The sequence below is a fragment of the Solea senegalensis genome, linkage group LG3, assembly GCF_019176455.1.
Source record: "Solea senegalensis isolate Sse05_10M linkage group LG3, IFAPA_SoseM_1, whole genome shotgun sequence".
NCBI classification, from domain to species: domain Eukaryota; kingdom Metazoa; phylum Chordata; class Actinopteri; order Pleuronectiformes; family Soleidae; genus Solea; species Solea senegalensis.
The window spans coordinates 20,213,530-20,232,139 of NC_058023.1; the positions used below are offsets into that span (position 1 = coordinate 20,213,530).

At 40.3% G+C, this 18,610-nt stretch overlaps 1 long non-coding RNA gene across 1 annotated transcript; it reads right to left on the minus strand.

Moving 5' to 3' along the window:
• Positions 1 to 8,773: 8,773 nt before the first annotated feature.
• On the minus strand, positions 8,774 to 11,030 carry LOC122765811. The gene is made up of 3 exons (XR_006360009.1): positions 10,967 to 11,030; positions 9,203 to 9,260; positions 8,774 to 8,846 (listed from the first exon to the last, which is right to left on the minus strand). It is a non-coding gene; the product is annotated as an uncharacterized LOC122765811 (long non-coding RNA).
• Between the last annotated feature and the right edge of the window lie 7,580 nt (positions 11,031 to 18,610).

Here is an 18,610-nt window from a genome sequence, read left to right on the forward strand (position 1 = left end):
GAGGTACAATAGTAATGGAAAACGACGTGCCCGATACCAAACCGAGTAGAGCTGAGTAGTGCTAGAACTGTATATGGAAAAGCACCAATAGATTGTAGCCGCAACTTCTAAATTTCCAACACTTCTAACACAAGTTAAATTTAACCGCGAAACCATTTTAACAGCCGTCTTTGAACCTCTAGGACCAACTTTTAGGAGCCACGGTCAAATAAATAGTTCACTTTGGACATCTTCCACCAATGTAAACCAGGCTTAACTGAAACGTGTGATCTATAAATTTGGTTTACAGGATTGAGTGTGAATACTGTAAATGAGAGGCCTTAACTGACAAAATAAAGCAAACTTTAGACCTACTTTTTTAACCTGGCTTCTCTGCTGGTCTAGTTCCTTATCCGCTGTTGTAGTGCCTCTTATATTTATTTATTTACTTACTTTTATGTACTCATCAACTTATCTATTTTCATTTTATTTGTTGATGATTTACGTTTTTATTTTTACATTTCCTGATCACCCATTAGTATTTGAGTGTCCAGCGTTTCCTCCATGATAGCCTTTTTCTTACATCCTTGCCTTCCACACTCCTTTACTTCTTCTTTTCCTCACACAATTATCTTGCATGAAAAGTGCTAAATAATTCAAGTTTGATTGATTGAGTCTGCTGTCTTAAAAAGCCAGATATACATGGGGGGGTTTACCACAAGTGGAAAAGATGCCACAGTCTCAGTTTTTAAATGTAGCTGTCATTGATCCGTCCCTCCTCTTTTCAGGGAGGATGCATTTGCATCAGTGGAAACCATGAAAGACATCTTTTGGACGCCTCCAACAGCTGAACCCTTGACCCTACTTGCACGTTTTGAAAGAGCACGCCCACATGCCGCACCCCTGGGGTGTGAATCACTTTGGGTTGAATACGTGGGCAGATCGGGAGAGAACCTGAGCATGAGAGGAAGAAGAAAAGAGAGAGAAAGAGGGACAGAAAGAGTGTTGCTGCTGATGGGGACTGGAGTGCTTGTATTTGTCTCTAAAGATGGAGCAAACCAGTTGAGTGGGACAGTCTCTGGAGAGTGGCTGAGCCAAAGCCTTAGCCCGAGGCTCTACCCCGGGGCCTCTCAGCCCCACACAGCAGTACTGAGGCATTGGGACATACCTGGGACTGCCTGCAGGGACAACAAAGACGCCTAATACACCAGTATGAATTATCCATATGCACTACATATCTTAAAACGCAGGAGTGCAGGGAGTGAGTCACAGCCGTACAGCTACACAGAGAATTAAAAGAAAAGCCAGCACAGCTTTATCCCATTTATACAAAAAAAAAAGCCCATTATGCACATTTAAAAATGGACACAATGTACATTACAATGTGAATTTCTCTCTGTGTCTTTCTAGTTTCTGCTGCAGAGATTCAAGGTACACTGTTATACACTCTCAGGGGAAACTACATCCCAAATCCCACAGTTGAATCTGACATGACTCAGATGACATCACTATTAAGAGTTCAACGCAATTAATAGAATAAAATACATTTTAAGCACACATTTGTGGAAGGGCAAATAATATAAACATTTGTTTATTGTAACATAATTATTGTTTTCCTCAAAATATATACTATCTATACATGTTTTTCCTAAGTTTAATGACCTTGTTTGTTGTCCCCAGTTTTGTGTTTGTTTCATTTTGTATTTATCTCCTCTTGTTAGTACATCCCTTTGTCCCCTTTTATTTTTTTTATAGTTCTTAATTTGTGCAGACTAAATTGGTTTTTAAGAAAAAGGGTTAAAATAAATAGCTAATGAGTTCCTAGATTGAAAGATTACAGCAACCTCGAAACAAAGTGTATGAAGCATGTACAAAATAAGCTTCCTTCAGTGTTCAGTCTAATCTGTCCACTTTTATTCATTTCCTACAGCAAAAAATGGTATGGCCTCAATTATTGACATCTCCAAGGAAACAAGAAGACTTTCTTTTATTTTTTTTCATCATATCTTTTGGATCCATGGTTCTCAAAGCTTGGTACGTGTACCACCTGTGGTACGTGAGCTTCCTCTTGTGGTACTTGTGGAGGAAAATCAGAAATTCTGTTCTACTGTATATACCAGGGTATGTGATCGGAGTGGAGCTGAGGATTTTTACCTGGAGTGCGTAGAAAATGAAACAAAATAAAATATTAGTAATAAGTTAAGTATTAAAAATAGAGTCACGTTATCTCTCAATCTGCTTGATTTAATTTCACTATATCGGTGATGAGGGCAAATTAGGGTATAACTCTCCCTATTTACGGCACTGTAATTTAACGTTGATGGTGATAATGGTGTTACTTTGAGAGCTCAATATTTTCTCAGGTGGTACTTGGTATAAAAAACCCACTGATAGTAGTAGTATATACTACATTGTTTACCTCTATACCATTCAGTTGGACAACTGTCTTTGTCCCAGTGTACAAGCACTTGCGGGGGATCAATTTATTGAATAAAGTGTATCCACCTCTGCTACTCCAGGTGGCGACATACCCCCCCCTCCCCGTCAGCTTATTAATTCCTGGTTGACATAACTACTTCATCACAGTACAATAATAGTAATAATAATACATTTCATTTATAAGCGCCTTTCAGACTCTCAAGGTCACTTTACATGTCAAATAAAACACAAACATCAAACAGGCAGAAGTTAAAAAAATAAAACAGACAATTAAAAAAAGTTGAAGGTAAAAGTTAAAATGAAATAAAGCGGACATGATCAAGACAGCAGGTGGAGGTTAGAAATGAATACAATAATGTAAAATGCATAATGCTGAAAAAGATGAAAGATGGCTAAGGTGATAGCGGGGGGATGGTCATGATGGGTAGGCTAATCTGAGACCCCAGCTTTAGCTAGTTGGATTGGATTGAATTGGTGGATACTTGTTAGCATGTTGAGCACCAACCCCTTTCTTTCTACTTTCAACTAACTTCATAATATATTTATTTTCCAGCTGGCGGGGCACAAATTGAGCTTCCTTGTCAGTCCAGAAAACATGCCACTCTGGATTTTACCATGTTTTTTCTCACTATTGTCTTCTAGCTTCATGTATTATTTCCCAGTCAAACAGGGAGGTGGGAACAGAGGAACATTTTGTCATGATTTGTAGTTTTCTTTTTTTTTTTTTGTCAACATAAGTTCACTTAAAACAGAACTTTGTCACCTTTCGCTTACGGAGCTCCCCCTACAGATTGTGAGTACATATTTTTACGACACCACTGTAAACATCCATCTATTCATGCATTTTCCACCATGGAAAATGTGTGTGGCCACTCGCTCAGTCAGACTTTCTTCAACAACGGATTACTCTGCCATCTATCGCTATCACCGCCGTGATCTTATAGCCTGTACCTGGTGTGTGTGTAGTGCCATGAAGTACTACATGTTTTTCACAAGACCGCCTGATTCTGAGGACACCTGGTTGGCGGCCCTGATCTCCCAAGGCTGGTTTTCTACTAACAGACAGTAGGAGGAGTGGAATCAGCCCCTAATCCCGCCCAGCAACAAGCCATTTATCCATCATAATGAATCTGAAGCTGTTATGGAGTAAAAAAAAATACTGCATACATCCGCTTTAACGTAACCGAATGTTGCTCCCAGTTAGTAAACAGTATAACATTTGTACTGTCGTAAAATACATGTGGATGTACAATGTTGTAGTTCTTTTTGTGGTACAGATCTGAAACCAAAAGGTTACATATAGTGCCAATGCAGGCAATACAGAACCGCTTAGGCTTCGACAGAGGTGACATGTTATGAGTTGATGTGCCATCAAAATAATCTGGGTGCAGGTTGAAATCCCTCGTCGACAACAATCCCATAAAGTAAGGTTCCAGGAACACAAGATTAGGGTTTAAAAATGCCTCATGGCTCATCCGTCAACATATCACTGTTGCAGAAATGATCCATTCCATCAGTCCAGGTCCTCATAAGAAAATGTCTTAATCTTCCTTCAGCAGTAAACTTTTGACTGTGACTCTGAATAAGTGAGAGAGTCAGCACTCCTGATTTAACAACACACTGAGAACAGTGCTCTCCCTTCACCCGAACCCCTCTGATCAAAACACCCCTGCTATTTACAGCTGGAGCAGAACAACCTTCTGCAGAGTCAGCAACCTGCTTAATTCATTACCATTGCTAATAATGGTTGAAGTGGAACATCTGCTGCAGTGGAGGCCGTAGTTTTGCTAAGAAAGTAGTTGTCCCATAAGACAGCATTCACATGGGTACCCTGCCTAAAAGTACCCCAATCAAAGCACCTCCACCAATGGGGCTGCTTTTATAAAAAGGTATAATATTTTTTTTTTCCTCTCCTTATGCTCTCCTCCCTAAACTTAATCAAGCAATGGAGTGAGGACGAGGAAACAAGGGGTAGTACATAAAAGTGTTGGGAATGGTAATGATGCCAAGTAATGATTTCCCTGGAGGAAATCTGATCTATTGCCACAGGGAAGAGATGGAGAAGAAAGACCTGCGGGAGGGAGGGATGTTAGGAGGGGGACCACATCAGCATTTCATGCAGGAGCACCTAAGCCATAGGAGAGGGGAAAGACCAAAATAAAAAAGAAGGGGAAAGCTTCATTAGCACCCTCTCTTTCTATTCTCTCACCCTTCGTCTGTGTGTGAGAGAGTGTGCGTTTGTGTGTGTGTGTGTGTGTGTGTCTCTTCGGTCTCTTCATCCATCCTCTGTACTCGGAGCAGAGAGCATGTATAAAGACAGTTCCCGGGGGGAATGAAGGTCTTGCGCAAGGTGAAATTAAACAGCTGAAAGGTATGATTTAACAATGTTCAAAACTCAATAAGTGCAAGGTAAACAATAAATTAGACACGTCTGTGTCAGGAGGACAGAGAGAGAGAGAGAGAGAGAGAGAGAGAGAGAGAGAGAGAGAGAGATCTGTATTGATTTAATCGTCAAAAATGAATCTGCTCCTTCTGCCATTGCTGCTGGACAGTAAAGAAATTGAAGCAGGGCCTTTATCTGTGTTGCTTACATGTCTCTGTCTCTCTACTACAGACAGACAGATAGAAAGAAAGAAAATAAAGAACACCAACTTAGGGACTTTCACCGAAATAATAATAGTAAACTTTCACCGATGGGTAATTAATCTTGATAGCATTAATGGGTTTGTCCACAAAATAAAAACAGTGATACCAAATAGCAATATAAGAAATGAAAATTAGTAAAAATTGAAAAAAGCAACACACACACGTGGAAAGTATGCTAATACTATGATATCACGCTGCTGTATTGTCCAGGCCAGAGTAGTTAAAAAGTATAAAGTATAAAAGGCAAAATAATATTCACAAATAAAACAAAATAATCTCTGGTAACACCTATTCAATTTCATCAAAAATAAAAGCAATGTTTAATAGAGCCAGTAAAAAAAACAAATAGAACTGCAGTGATTTCTAAACACTATTAAAATGAAATGAAAGTAAAAGAGGGTAAAACAAGGCAGAAGTGGCGCTCACACCAGGGCTGACGACACCTGGGCACAAAAACACAAACACTTGTTGCAGCAGCAGAGCAGCACATTGCAGCGTGAGGTTGGTTCTGCACTGGGGGGATGTAATGAAATGTGTGGAAGCTTAAACTGTTGGATATGTTATGTCTTATTATTGTCATATTAATGTGTCCTTAAAGAAAGGAAACACAATTGAGTAGAGCTGGTTCAAACCAGTTATGAAATCAGAGCCTCCTATAAATGCATGAACCTCTGCAGGTAAGTATAAAAGGATCTACAAAGGACGGGCACACAGTGAAAAGGTATACAAAGATTAAAATAACAGGTTTTCTTATTCAGATACATCAAGTTTTATGAAGATTTCCATTGCCCTAAATGTCTTTTAGATTCATACTATTATCAAATGTGTGGATCTCATAGATGTCAAGATAGGAGGCAACAGCAACATTACGTTAGTAAGGCGAGACTTAAGTTAAATTATGAAGATGTATCCACAAAAGGTTTCAGAAGTGAATTATGTTGCTCAAAACAACACTTTGATGGGATAAACACGTATTACCCCTGTGCTACTGATATACAAACACTTGTTTCAGTCAGGCCTGATAGTATTGCTTGACAGAGCATAATAATAAATAATAAATTGCCTACGTTCATGAAGACCAAACAGAGGCAGAACAATAACATCAACACAACAGCAAATAAATCCCCAAAAGTTACACACTGCAGCTTTAACTGCAATGACATTTCGGGTGTTTTTAACGACAGATTTATTTCTGGATTGTAATATGTATTCAAATAATGGCTTGAGAGAGTCATTGCATTTTATTGCACGCTGCTCTTTTAATGCACTTCACAAACAAACTTGAACCTTGACCTTTAAACCAAAGAATCCAATTATGTTAGAGAAAATGAAGTGAACTGAAATATCTTGTATTAAATATAGTGCATAAATGAAACCACTTCCTGCTTTGGACATTAATCATATCCAGGCGAATTACAGAATCTCCCTTGGCTACATGGTTGACTAGATTTTGACTACCTTGGCCTTCTGATTTTACAATTTGGGTGGAAGAAAACTGCATTTAGACTTATACCCAGGTGGCACATAAGCTTCACTGGGCAACAAAATGACTTAAAGTTGCTCTGGGCCTCCCTTAGAGCAACAGCTCTTTTCTCTTCTCCCTAAACATTTCAGCATCTCTCTATTCTGATACAGTTGTTTCCCACAAAAGCAGCTCAAGAATCAAGAAGCGGTTCACAATCTAATTTTTGGAATAACTGCAGTAAAGCAGAGGGATGTCACCACCAGGAAGGAGTGGCTTCTCTAATCTGCGAGAGGGCGCATTATGTCACACACTGGAGACTCACTGTAGCTTTGTTTACATGTGCTAAATGTCTTCGTTACGAAAAGATTCATTCCACTTGGAATTTACAATTCCATCTTTTACATGGACGCAAAATTAATGTTCTGAAAGCACCAAACCAGGACGTCATGTTTATATGAACAAAATGAATGACAATCAACATATAATGTCTCGTTTGTTTCCAAATGGGCTGTATCGGAATAGAGTTTTCGGATTGGTATATTTACATGTCATTCCGATCAGGCTTTTTTCCAATTCCAATTACTTGAGCCCATGTAAACGACTAACCTACTGTGACTGCGAGAGGTTAGAGGGAACAGATGAGTGCTCTATATATGCTGGAGGACCATGTAAAGCATTGGACAGCAACCCCGGCATGCTGCTTAATGTGTTGCACTACAGCAACCCTGTCCATCCATCCTGCTGAAAGGAGACAGGTGAGCAACACTGGACCATGAGCAGCAATTTATTTTGCCTCCAAATGAGTTTTCTTCACAATGAGTGTGTGTGTATGTGTGTGTGTGTGTGTGTAGTAGTAGTAGTAGTAGCCATTAACCTCACTCCGTTCAATTATTGATTTACAAGTGCCACAGGGTGAAAACCAAAGCACACCAGGCACAGGCCAAATAAATCTGTTTACACTTTTAGGCTTTGTCTCCATATTTCTCTCCCTCATGCTGCTGTGGTCAGATCCCAGATTTGCTGGCGGGCTCAAACTCAGCAGCTCCGTCGTGGAGTCCCACCTGCAGCTCCAACGAGACCTCGACATTATTGTACTACAGGTGTTGCCATGACAGATGTAGATATAGCCCCCTGATCCCTCTGAGCGCTGACAACACAACTAACACACTGACATCATTCTGCTCACGTGTCTTTGCCTACCAGGAGCAGATTTATCTACGACTCCTCAGCCTTGAAGAAGTGTTGATGTTATCACACACAAACTGCCATAATAGCAGTTACATCACTGTAGCTCACACCGAACAACCTCCAGCAATATCATCACTCATTTTCTTTTATCATATTTGAGTAATCTCTAAACCATTCTCGCTGCATGCGGCCTGCCAATTTATATCAAGTTACAATTAAAACTGGCCTCCTGTGGCCAAGGTGCAGCTGCCAACGAGGTGACGAGGGGAGAGTCTGTAGCTATATCCCAATACATGGACTGGAACCTCCAGAGTGTATATTTCTCGATTAGGTACGCATCCAGATACTTATGAAACAAGTACTTAACCAGCCTTCAGATGGGCCTTTGAACTATCTTCTGCTACCACCATGTGGATCTAACTCACTGTGTTTATCATAAGTTGTGAACTTGAAACTGCCCAGCCAGAATGTCACTGTGAGCCCCATAAAGGTTATGTTCGGGTTGACAAAATCGGCTCCCAATGATGGTTGTCCATGATTTTCATGGTGGCCCCACACTTTTGCCCCAAGGGCTTCCCATGTGTGGTCCATGTTACTGAAACCATATGGGACTTGCATAGTTTGCTCACTTCAAGCCCATGCCCACTTAGTACTCACTTAGTACCCAAGTAGTGTGGAAAACATACTAATGGCGCTTTTCCATTATACAGTTCTAGCACTACTCGGCTTTACTGTACTTCACTTACTTGGTTGGTTTCGTATCAGGCATGTCATTTTCCATAACTATTGAATGTGGGCGGGGGAGTCGTAGCACGGCAGTACGAAACTGCCGTGACGCCGTCACGACTCTTGCTGTGACAACATTCTCTGGCAATCAGTGGCCGGCAGTCTGTTGACATCACAGTTTAGTATCGGCTCAGCTCACTTGGAACTTCGTCAAGTGCTTGTAGCCAAAAAAAACAAGTAGTCAAGTCGAGCCGAGCCATGCTAAAACTGTATAATGGAAAAGCGCCGTTAGAATCAACAGGTTGTGAGTAAGTTTTCCTTTACCTTGTTGACCAGTTCCGGAGTGTATCTTCCACCTTCCTCAGAACTGTCACCTGACGTTTCCTTATCAGGCGTGATCTTGCTGTCAGATTATGACACAAATACAGTACAACACAATTCAACATATGGTTGTGATTTTATTTATATACACTGTATATACACAAGGTCCATCAATTCTGATGCTTTCTAAATGTTTAACAAAACAGAGGCAGAATACACACAGAATAGGTGTGCGATGTCTCATCAGTACTCCACTGACATCTTCTCAGACGTATAAATGTTACATATTACACCTTTAACTTAAAATGATAGAACAACACATCAGAAATTTGTGTTAAACGGAAACTCTATGGATATAAATCTAACTGATCCATTAATTAAGCCAGTATCACCATGACAGCAGAGGCAAGGAGATGTGTCCCACACACCATCACCCACCTGTGATAAACTGGTTTCCTGGGTGAACCCGCGTCTCAAGTTCCAGCCCACTGCAACCCTACAGGACAAGTAACAATAACATTTTATATAGCAATATAATTCAATTCATTGTTTCATTTGTTTCTTTAGTTAATGCATGTTTCCACAATGAGTCGTTTATGAGCTACAAAGAGGAAAAGATACAAGACAATAAAGCGCATGTGTTGATCAGGAGTGGATGTGAAGTGTAGGTGATTAAACCAGAACTCAGAGAATATACATCTGCAAAGGCTAAACAGCCCAACATGCCTTTACACAACAGAAAAAAAAAACATTCACAACTGCACTAAACTGTGTATATTTCAACATAACAAGTGTGTCTTTCATTTCATACACTACTTGCCTCTCAACAAAACATGATAAATCATTCCTGAATCTGCAGTATTGTTGAACCGGTCAGGTTCTGTGCCAGTGACAAATATTTCTACCAAGCTGGTGCAAATTGGTTCAGTACTTTTTGCTTAATCCTCAAGCAAATAGAAATGGATGAATCCATTATCTCCCTGGTGACCTCAACATCTTTCATGTAATAATAGCAGGTAACAAACACAGGAGCAGAAAAGGTAATGGTTAAATGAGTTTCCCGTTTACTGTTCAAACAAGGTCTTAACAGGAAGGAAGTTGAAAAAAAAAATGTCACTCCAAAAACCCAGTAAGAGGCACATAAAAGTCAAAAACATGAGCATTTGAACCAATACTGAGAGATTACATGAGGATTGACATGTCAAAGGTTCTACAGGGAAGTGGCACACTTTACAGAGGGTTTCCTGGCAGGAAATGCAGATAAATGTGAGAAGTGCTAATGCACACAAACAAGAGCAATGCTATTGTGATCTGTTGTGACAATGGATGCATGTCACAACAGATCACGATGGCATTGCACGCCGCATTGCACCAAGATGAAAATATCTCGACTATCTTCATTCATTCATAAATTTCTCTATTTGTCTTGAACAGCATTGTATCAAAAGAACAACAACATAGAAAAACAATAGCTGTGTTTGAGAAGGATCAGGATCGACAGTGACGTCAACTCATTTTTGTTTTTTGGAATGCAGCAAGAGTTTTCAGCTTGTCTTTTGATACTCTTTGTCCTTGTCTGCTTTGAAAGCAAGTTTGAACCTCCATCATCCAAATAAAGCCTCTGAATCACATGGTAAATGAGAGGGTGCACAGAGACATGGCATTTGTTTTTCGTGACTCGGATCAACCCACTTTCACAATGTATTTCTCCATCAACATGGTCACAGTTTTACAAAACGCTTCACAAAAGCATCACTTTGGTCAGCAACAACATTTGGAAAAGACAACATAACATTTTACTCCCGAAGAAATGCCCTAAATGACTTTTATAATTAAAACAGAAAAATAACTAAACTCAACCGTTAAATGATGTCATCAAAAACACAACAGAATGTCTCAAAGCATGTAATACGACTTTAAATTACACATTGGACATTGTTAAAATAATAAATGTAAACAGCATTTTTAACATAGCACAATAAACATTATGTGTTAACAATTACAATCCTTAGTACTCATATTGGTACAACTGCACCTGGCTTAGCACAGCCTGCTAGCAACAGGCTAGTAGAAGTTCACTTCCACTGCAACTTAATTCCAATGTCAAACTTATTGAAACAACCAATATCTTCCACTCCGCAGGTTTGTATGACATTTAAAATGCAAATACATTATTAACCATGCTTAAACCTCTGTTCTTACCTGTAAAAGCGGGTGATAGAAAAGAAAGACACGCACACGATGTGACTCCGATCCACACACAGGCTGAACCAGACATCGATAGTCGAAAACCGATCTGTATTTTAACCATACTAGTTTCCAAAATTTACAGAAACAAAAGTAAGCACATAAAAATCACACATTGCATTCTCCAAAACATAGAACAAATTTTAACCACAGTTTATCAATAGAAAACATTTTAACCACAGTTTATCTATTTGATAATTATCTTAACCTTCTTCCTGGCAGGCTAGAGCAATAAATCACTGATGATCTCAATCGCTTTCTTTATCTTGGAAATAATGACACTGTTTTAATTTAAGTGTTTAAGTATTGTTTTAGCTCACATTTCCAATTAAATATTTATTATACTCAATTTCTTATAATCCTTACAAAAGCGCCATATCTATTCTTCTATCAGGAACATGACATTTTTATTTTCCAAGACATTTGACAGCACCACTCAGTCAGTACGCATTGAATAAAATCTATTTAACCTGTCGTGTTGCGAGAGATGTGTGCAGCACAGGGAAAGTGATTTGCTCAAATAGGACCAAAAATATCACACAATAAAAATCAATACATACTGAAGGTTGATTAACTTTTTTTTCTTTTTTCTACTGTGGATCGCTGCTGATGCTGTGCACCCCTCTCCACAGCAACTGAAAATGAGATGCGCTCTGATATTGTTACCGTACATCTCAACTCTTTATTCCCTTCATTCTAGTCGTTGTGGTGTAGAGAAGAGAAATGAGATGAAACTTTGTCAATCCCCACAGGAGCAATTTTACTTCATACAGCGGCCCAAAAAGCAGAAGAAAAGTGACTACCGTCTCCTTTATGCACACCTATTCACATTTATGACCTGCTAATACACACACAGCAGCATTGTGATAAATATTACCTATGTTTAAACTGTGCCTCAAACACTCGCAAAGAATTTCAATCTACACACTTCCCAGGTGAAACACTACTCTGGATGTAAAGCATTTTTGTTTGGAAAAAGTCTGTTTCAAATGAATTTAGAGTAGTATGAATGCAGCCCCAGTCTCCTCAGCAGATGAAGCCGACTTTTTGTACAGAACATCATCACTGAGGTGAGCACCCATGTATAATGTGTCCTTCCAATCCCTGGTTTTTCCCGTGGCATCTGAGGCGTCTTCAGTGCAGACGTCCATCGCCAAATCTTTTGCCTCGCAATCCTTAGATCACTTTAAACCTTGAGACTGAAGAATACATGGTCAACAGAAAACGAGATCACACTGTGAGACCTTGTGTTGTGGAAAATGCCTGAGTTTTGAGAGTGCAGGAACGTCACAAAGTAAGTGGTCATGTACGTTGACAGAACCTGTAAATGGACTTTATTTATATAGCACTTGAAGTTCAGTTCAGTTCAGTATTATTTCCAAACCAAGGTACCATTTAAGTGAGATTGGCACAGTGGCCCCTGGGACTCTCATGTGGAAGACAAAGCGGTAGAAGATGGATGGATGGTAACATTTAAGTAAAACAACAAACACAAGAAATCACGCACTGAACACTGAATCTGGGGTTCAACAGCAACAGAATTCAGATAATTATGCTATCAACAGATACATCTGAAGATGAGGTTTCATAATAGAGCTTGAAACTCACTAGCACCATAGTGCACCAAGGTTTCTTAACATCTGCAGACAGGCTTTGTAAATCCACAATGGGGCTGTATAAAGAGCAGTACAATATGCCTTAAAAAGGCTAATCTTAAAATAGTCTGAACACGACATGTCCGTTTTTGCCATTCACAGATTTACCAGGATCAACTTGGAGTTAAGTGTCTTGCCCAGGGACACATCTATAGAAGCCATGGTGTCATGGGAGGTGCTTAAGTGAACGTTTGACTACTTACTTGTATTTCAGGGTTTTAGTACATGAAAAAAAATCTAAAAAATATGATGAAATATTAATTCAGTATATTTCCATGCACATAACTAGCCATGCAACAAGACTACAAACATTATTACATTAGATTGAACGTATGAAGTGTGTCCGCCTCCACTCCACTATGTGGTGAAATGCTCTTTATCAGTTTGTTCGTTTGAGGCGGTTTCTGGTTTAGCCTGCTGCTACGTGTTAGCACGTCCAGCACCATTCTCAGTCATCCTTCTAATGATTTACATCGATTTAAACATATCAAATTGTTTAGATATCAAATTACGTAGGCTGATAGCATTAAATCAGTCTCTTCGTCAGTCAAAATGAACCAAACCAACCTGAGTTGACCACGTTTTTACCACAGTTGTCTTATGATGTCGTGCTACACAGCCATCAGCAAAGCCAACGCCCCACCTGTTTACATGTATTTTAAAAGTCTGGTTTTAGTCGTACTAACACAATAATTCGATATTTTTTATTCTATTGTCATGTAAACATACTGATTAGCTGAGATACATGTGACTATAGGACCATGCTGTCTTTCAGAAAAAGAGCAGACAGACGCGCAGTTTCCTGCTCAGTATTCATGGTTCTGGTTCTGGAAGTTAAAATTTCTTGCAGCGATTCGATTTTGTAATCCCCAGAGAAGTGAAGTGGCAACAGATGACAGCAAGAGAAAGAGATATGAGCCTGTCCATGTGCCTCCCCCTGCTGATTCTGACAGATAATCATTCAGAAATATGAACAATTATATATATTATTTTGTAAATGGTCAAAGGTAGCCTCTCTGAAGCTGTTTGCCTCATGGTTATTCAATACATTTCTTCCTTTAAAAAGTCACGTCACCATGACATAATCGAATCCCTATGTTCTTGTCAGCAGCCAATGTAAGCAGTACTGTCTCATTACAAAAAAAGTAAGCCTATTGAAAATCATTATCATTTTGATCCTCAGATGTCAGTCAAAACAGCTTAGCTGGACGACAATTCAAATTAACAAATGACGGAAATCCTGACCTTTGCATCTTTTCAGCAGATTAGCAACTTCTACGCAGACAACAGGAAGCCTTAAAGGGCACAGTAAAATTATAGATTACACAACATAGGCTATTATGTTAGGTCACTAATATATGTAATGTGATTAGAACATTCTGCTAAATTTCCGTAACGTCCTTGAATGCAATCTTGCATTTCAGGGGGTAAACACTTGTTTCCTGCAGCCACATCTGACCTAACAGCGTCTCTAATAAAGATAATTAGATTTGTCTGTTATCAGTTTGGCTTCTCATATTGGCAAACATTTCTGATGTGCCAAAATGGGGTTGAATAATTATCAGTTAATTAGCTCCCCTTTAGGTTATTGATTTTTCTCTCGCAGAACTCATGAACACACAACAGGTTGCCCGAATGGCAAGGTTATATTTTTGCACGCTTCTGAAGTTGGAGCAGTTTATCCGTCATAAAGGTTTAACAGGTTGAACGAAAAATCAGGGGTCCAATAGAGGGTGACAGGGGCACCCCATAACCAGTGTTGCCAAACCTAACGAGATACAAATCAACAATGGCAGCTTTTTTTTAAAAAAAGTCCAACACTAATAATACTTATATAGCAAAGAAATACATAGAAAAGGTCAAAAGGGCAACAGCATGAGAGGACAGCATATATCCATACATTAAAATAATTACATCAACTAATATAGCTGCATATGTCAGCTAATTAACAAATACATTTAAAAATTTAAAAAGTCCATTTGTCACTTAATGTCTGATTATATCTTCATTTTCCCTCTATTATTATTACCATTTTAATTTCAGAAATTCTGAGCTTTATTAAGAATATGTTTGCCACTTTATTCTGACTGGAAAATTCGCAAACTGCCCAAAATATAGAAAATCCCTGTTTTAAACTCAGAGTGACTTGGTAGCCGCTGGTTTACTTCTGCCTCATTGGGTAAGTTTCTGTAACCGACAATGAAGTCACGAAATGACACATCTGAACTCACTGATGGACGCAGCCGTGGATCGACGTGTGTGACGCGATGTAAAATATCACTGGTTTTCTCTGTGGACTCCGGTGTGAGCGAGTGACACCAATAGAACACCTTCTCTTAAACAGAGCTTAGACTTCATCTTTAGTCACGTAAGTTTCCGTGAGATTCCAGGAATCGCCTCCCTGAAATTGTCGAGCGCGTGGTTTAAGACACTCTGGTACTGACAGCTGTATATAAGCCGCGTGTTCGAGGGGGTTAAAGGGTTAACGAGGCGCAGGTGTGGCTAATTAAGGTGGGGGCGGACAATCAGCACAGGTGCGGGAGAAACAGACAGGCAGGATGTGAAGGGACCTGAAAACGGCAAGAGCGGTGAGTACAAAATAAAACAGGAAGTCACTCAAATGCACAGAATCAGAAGCAAATAGAAATTTTAACTCAACCGCGTCACACTATCCACCATTGGAAACCCATCGTAATCCGGATACTCCCACAGCGATCTCAGACCCCAGGAGCTCCTCTTCACACACCTCCCGTGGCTTCTGCCGTACGGAAGCAGGAAGTGATAAATGACGCCGAACACCGGCCAGTTTGTCTCCCTCACTAATCATCACCACTGCTTCGCGTGTGTTTTCGCAGCCCACTCTTCCGTCTGAGGCAACCACGGGATGAAATATGGCAGCTGAGTCCCTCCACCGCCTCAGCCCAGGTGCCACTGAGGTGGGGCACCTGACAAGCATAAATTATGTTAATAGAATTTAATAAAAAACACTTTATTCCAAAGGTTTCAGTACTTTGAAATGTCAAGATGATCAAGTGTGCTACCTGGAGAGAATTCTGAAGCTGAAGTTAGAACACTAAAATATTAAAACAAGAAATTGTGATCCCTCATGAGCAATGGCAGCACGTATAATGAAAAATGGAGAAAGCATGAGTGTGTCTCCCAGGTGGAGTTTTTCCCTCCATTTATTAATTGATCGAGTGCTGAATCTGCTCCTCCATTATGGCTCGGTATAATGAAGAAGATATGAAACAGATTTGGGAATAGTTTAATGAAAGAATTGCCGGTGAGGGTTTCTTTTCCTTTTTTTTGTGTCAGTTCCACTCTGTAATATACAATCACGCTGTCCTTGTTATCTGAAAACAGCAAAAATTGTAATTAAGTAAAAAAAATAAGGGCTTTTGTGTTAAAGTTGGTGATTAGTAATGATGGTCTATTGAAGAACAGAATTATCAGAAAATGATTCTCATTAATATGGGGAGAAAAAAGTTTTGTGCGCCACTTCTGCACACACACACACAGTGAAGAAGCAGTGATGGTGAAGCTGTAAAATATCGGCTGCTGTGTGTCAATTGAACATTTCCATTGTTGCCATGACAGACTGAATATCGATTGGCTATCGGTGCCTTCTCGGCTTCCCTTACTCCAGGATACAGAGAGGCCGACATGTTTAGCATGCAGACGAGGAAGAGGAGAAGCGGCCGAAAACGACGAACGAGGGAGCCGAGAGACGCCGGGGAAGAGTGGTAAGAAAGACTCGGAGTGCAAGAACAGCATCGTGGGTGAGGGGTGTGGGTTGAAGCTGGGTGCTTGGCCACAGTGTTCAATTACAGCATGCAGGAGGGTTAAATCAATAACACTTAAATTGCTTATGGTAATCACCTGCACTCCAATCACTGGGATCAGCATAAGCAATCTGCTGACCCCAGCCACACTCAGCCACACACTGAAACATATGACAAGGAGTCAGCTGACAGGAAGCGTCAGGCCTGAGAGTGTGTGTGTGTCTTTGTGAGGACCAAAAGAACGTAGAAATCATAACGACTGAGGACATTTTGTCACCAAAATCCACAAAGAAAATGTATGTTTTCTTTGGTGCTGGCAATGATTAAAATGTAATAGTGTATTGCGTGTATTTGCTGTTTCTAAGGCTACAATAGATAAAAAAAAAAAAAAAAACATTTTAAAGTGATTACACACATACAAACATATAAACCCTCTAAATGTTAGATGTTTAATGTACTTTTAAGGATCCCAGTTTCGATTCAAAATGTCCAAAACCACTATTTCAGTCAGGTTCATTTTGTGTAGTGCACAACACCCGGAGTTATGAAATAACCCATGTTTAATGCTCGTTGTTGTGTGAGGCTTTGCCACAGCAGAGAGAGCCGGCAGAAGCTCGGATGAAAGCAAGCTGAGGTCTTTATTGCTACAAATGCTCAGGAGGATAGTGCGCTGTATCTCCTAAAGCAGCAGCAGTGTTGTCTAGACGCAGTGAAAAGAAATGGAGTACAGAGACTGTGGCCTCAAAATGTCCACCTGCTCGTCCTCGATTGATTCATAATTGTCTTCGCCAGCCTTGAGTCTGATTTTCCCAGCCATTAATTTTTCAGGACCCTGGACGGCGCCGTGTGATATAAATATCCGGCTCACCTCGACGTCGATGTGGCGCGCGACTTTGAAGTTGTGTCTAATTAAGCGGCTGTGCAGTTGAACCAGCCGAACAATAAGACACGGAGGCACACCTGAGGTTTTTTGGATGACAGCTAATGAAAGCAAAGCGAACGGATGCGCGCGGGGAGCGTCCTCAACTGGAGACACCACTGTATCTAATCAGCGTCGTCACACATGAATTTCAGCCGGGTGATATTCAACTCGTGACAAGCGGAGGCCCGTCTTTTTGAAAGTTGCGTGCGTGTCCGCCAACATCTATGATACAGTCCAGCCATTCCCAAACTTATGAGGGCCGACTCCTCTGAGGTCTACACCCAAACCTTGAATCATGACCCTAGGATCAGTAATTCACAGATATATTATTGTTTTCATGTGAATTTGGGATTACAAAAATTCAGTGCAGGTGAGGCCTGTATGCTGACTGACTGACACTGTATATATATATATATGTATAGTATATATATATACATATATAAAATAATAAGAGTAATAATGAGCTACAGCAGCAGAAGACCACACTAGGTGCTACTCCTGCCATTTTATTAGGGGGCCTCTGTACCTAATAAAGTGGCCCAGTAATGTCTGAAATTAGAACAAGTCTGACTGTGCAGATGCTTTGTGCATGAGCGTAACTGTTAGCAGACTCAGACCCAGGGATGACCCATTGTTAGACAAAGAGCAACCCTGTCTCCGACAAATGAGCATCCATTATATGCTGTATGTTCAGTGGCAGCTTTTAGCTGTGCTTCAGAGAGAGGTGTGATGTTCAGAGAGGACATGAATAGAATGGAATGGAAATGAGGGTGCCCACTGTTAATGTGCACTGAATCAGAAGCTGACCATTTATACCACATACAACACATTTCAAGACAGATGTGTGTTTTTCCTTTTACATTGTTTTAGCAGGAAAGGCACAGGTGCTATGTTGGACTCACACATGGGAGGTGGGAGCATCAAATGAAACACCTCTCGTTCACTTTGAATGGCGCAGTGTTCAATGTCAATACAATGTTCCAAGCGTCAGCTTGAGCGCCGCGTATCAAATCCATCCATCCATTCATTTTCTACTCAGCTGACATAGGAGCGATAGGCGGGGTCACACTCTGGACAGTTGGCCAGTCCATCGCAGAGCCACATATAGAGACAAACAACCATTCACTCTCACACCTATGGTCAATTTAGTGTCCACTTTACCTAATCCCCATATTACATCTTTTTGGACTGCAGGAGGAAGACGGCCACACGGGGGGGGAAGATGCAAACTTCCAACCGG